The following is a 4,038-nucleotide window of genomic DNA, read 5'->3' as shown; positions in this document are numbered from 1 at the left end:
GAAGTTGCTCTAAAAACAAATGACTGCTCTGGGAGTTGGTTCATAAACACTAAAGGCACTGTAGTTCAACTTGAGTTCACAAAAGGTAGACTGAGTGTGGAAAGAAATGCTTCAGACAGAAGATGGTCAATAACTTCCTCAGTAGTCATAGGTGTGTTGTCTGTGAGAGAAGGAGATAAAATCAGATTTAAAGTTGTTTTGTAGTAGAGTAGATTTAATTACTTAGGACAATGCACATTAATCAACATTTTTGTAAATGCAACAGTGTTAGCCAGTCGGCTAATTTTCAACTGTAGTCCTAGTTACCTAGCAGACATATCTTTATGGTGAGAAGTAACCCACGAACACCTGGGGAGAACGTGCAACCTCCACCCAGAGAGGCCCAGAACGACCTGGATTTGAACCCAGAGCCTTCCTGTAGTGAGGGAGAAGTGCCGATCACTGAGCCACAGTCTGCTATATTTTGCAGGCTTCAGTATTGGAAAAATGATGTTAGAGTTTTAAGAATAACTGTGATGATTTTGTTATTTTTGGAAGTGACTTATCAGGTTGTTGTTGCCTGAATAAAGTACTGTACGAGTGCATTTTAGAGGTTATTTCATACTTCACTTGAGTTTTTCATGTCATGTTGCTTTATTCTTCTATTTCACCACATTTCAGAATAAAAATATACCTTTTAATCAACAAGCCTATTTATTTGGCAGCTATAGTTACCTCCCCCAAGGAGGTTATGTTAGGTCGGTCTGTTAGTAGGATTACGTAGAGACTACTGGCCCGATTTTCATGAGACTTGGAGGAGTGTAGCATGGGCCAAGCAAGAACCAGGAACAATTTGGAGCGGCTCCGTAGATAAGACTGGTGACGGTGGCAGAGAGGAGGGCATTGGACAAACTGCTGGACATTACTGACAATGCCAGCCACCCCCTGCACACCGTCATCAGCACCCAGAGGAGCCGGTTCAGTGGAAGGCTGCTCCTCCCCAAGTGCCGGACCAACAGACTCAAGGACTCCTTTGTCCCTCATGCCATTAGTCTATACAACTCCTCACTAGGGGGGAGGAGGAAATAGGGCAGAGGACAATACATACATACATACATACATACATACAAAACTGCTGCTGGAACTTTCAATTTCCCGCGGGAGTCATCCCAAAGGATCAATAAAGAGAAGTCTAAGTCTAAGACCATTTTTTTTACATTGCTTTCAAACTGCGGGATAGAGCTTTGCCTTGTTGGAGGTCTGTGCTCTCCAAGTGCCCTTCTAGTTACTTATCAGATTAAAATGTGTGAGTCGACTCAGGTCTCCTTGTTACATGTCATGTCAGTAAATGTTTAGTGCACTATGAAGTAAATGGGACAGTTTTGGCCACAGTTTTAAAGATTCATCAATGGGAAATGTCCATTCTAGAGTTCTTGATGGTTTTATTCATTTAAATAACAGTTTGAGGCCCAAAGAGGTTCAATATAATTTTCAACAAAAAGTAACTTGAAGGTTGGGACTGGACTACTCTACCAAACAGTAGTTAAGATGAGCTCCACTGGGTGCCCGGGTAGCTCAGCTGGTAGAGAAGGTGACCACATATATATATTCTGTTATATATATACAGTATATACATATATATTCTTCAGCTGGCCTGTCGATAAAGGCCTAGCAATGCCCACAAAATAATCTTTAAAAAAAAGAGCTCCACCTTGAGCAGCTACAGCTGCACCTTGATTAGTATATAAAATAATGTCAGTCACAGGGAAAAGTTATTTTACTTTTTATACCTGAGTACATTTGGTTGATAATACTTGTATACTGAAGTAAGATTGAGAATGCAAGACATCTACTTGGATGGGAATTAGTTTTTCACATTGTGGTTTTGGTACTCCACCTGTCCGGCGTAGCTTGGCCCAGCAGTGCAACAGAAAACAATCAGTCTGAACCACAATAATGTCACTTTGGCTCCATCATGTGGCAATGAATAATCCCACAGGTAAAACTAAAGATGCTAAAGCAGGTGCTCTGGCTTTGTGGAGGGTCGAGGTGGCGTTTACTGTCATTCTGACATGTTCAGCAGTCAGCAGGGGAGCCCGGCGTATAATTCCTTCAGTTAGTGGGTGAACACAAAAAGAAAGAAACGGTTATACACAAACAGTACGAGCGGCATTTTATTGTTGCTTGAGGTCCAGCCTGTTTGAACCATTTTATGTTCATGGGGGCGCCTGGATAGCTCACCTGGTAGAGCCTGCGCTCCACGACCAAGGGCTCAGTCCTTGTTGCAGCGGAGGCTGCTTCAACTCTGACCTGCCATGTCATTCACCCCCTTTCACACCCTAAGCTGTCCTAGGCCTAAAATGCCCAAAATAATCTTAAAAATAAAACTATTTCATGTACACTTAGTCCAGTGGCTCCCAACCTAGGGGTTGGGCCCCTACAAAGGGTCACCAGATACATCTGAGGGGTTAAAAAGTAGAATTTAAGTTCTGATACACATATCTCTTTTAATTTAAAGATTCATTTTTGGGGCTTTTCAGACAGGAAAGTAAGAGAGAGAGAGAGAGAGAGAGAGAGAGAGACAGAGAGAGAGAGAGACAGAGAGAGAGAGAGAGAGAGGACTGAGCCTTGGTACATGGGGCGCCCCCTCTACCAGCTGAGCTACCAGAGCCAATCTGTTTTATTTTGACAGACTTTTTCTCTAGTCTTTTTTGTTGTTGTTGTCAAATACTGAATGAAAGACATGTAATGTGACAAGGATACCCCAAAAGATACTTTTTTTTTTGATACGTTTGTTTTTTATGTCGCGAATGAATGAATGAATGACTAATGTATTTTAGAGGGCTGCAACTAACGATTCTTTTTTCTTGTTGATTAATCCGTCCATTATTTTCTCCACTTTGGGTTAATTGTCATGTCTATAAAATGTCATAACATTAAAAAAAAAAAAAAAAAAAACATCAATCATTGTTTCCCAAAAGCCCAAGACGACGTCCTCAAATGTTTTCATTTGTCCAAACTCAAAAATATTCAGTTCACTGTCACAGAGGAGAGAAGAAGCTAGAAAATAAAAACATTTAAGGAGCTGGAGCAGAGAATTTTTTGACTCAAATCTATTATTAAAACTTGTTGGTGATTAATTTAACAGTTGAGAATGAATTGCTTAATCTTTGCAGCTCTAGTATTTTAAAATCCTAATTTGAAAAGTAACTGAAGAGTTAAAAACAGATAAAAGCTGTTCTAAAAGTGAATAAAACACTAGTTTGATTGATATTTCCTGGATTTGACAATAGACACAAAAAAAACATGATTAGTAAAGTAAGTTTGTGAAGTAAAAAGTACAATACGTGCCTCTGAATTGTAGTGGAGTTGAAGTACAAAGAAGCATTCATGAAGATCATTGTTTCTCCTTCGTCTGTGTCATGTTGTTCAAATACTCTTTTTATTATTCCACAAATTGTTTATACAACATAACATAAAAACACCTGTGCCCTTGTACAGTCCAGAGAGATGGGCTCCATTATTTTCAGGTATTTTAAGTCTTAATCTGAGGGAATGCAGAGAAGTATTGCTTTTATTTTTTAAGAATATTTTTGGGCATTTTCAGGCCAGGACAGATGAAGACATGACATGCAGGCCAGAGTTGAACCTGCGGCCGCTGCATTGAGCCGTTAACCTCTATGTACAGAATGTGTGCCTGCTCTACCAAGTGAGCTAACCCGGCCACTGACTGTTTATTTACAGTACCAATTGTTTACATACACATCTGCAATACTGTACTTTAACTGTAATATGCAATTACTTACCACTGCACTTCAATTCGGATAGCTTCTGACCAAGACTTTATTTATAGCCTCCGTGTATATATATTCACAGTACATATTCACCTGTAAACTCTGGAAACCATTAGTATATTATATTCATCGTACATATCTGTAAAATTTCTACTTGTGATTTTGGTGTGATGGAGAGCTTTTGTTTTTGTTTGTCAGTATGTGCGTATGTTTGGGGTGTATGTTTTTATTTTTATTTTTTTTTATTTTTTTTATTAATCCCCTC

The sequence above is a fragment of the Etheostoma spectabile genome, chromosome 16 (genome assembly GCF_008692095.1).
Source record: "Etheostoma spectabile isolate EspeVRDwgs_2016 chromosome 16, UIUC_Espe_1.0, whole genome shotgun sequence".
Classification (NCBI taxonomy): domain Eukaryota; kingdom Metazoa; phylum Chordata; class Actinopteri; order Perciformes; family Percidae; genus Etheostoma; species Etheostoma spectabile.
The sequence above is the reverse complement of the archived record's forward strand: the minus strand, read 5'-3'. Positions refer to the sequence as shown.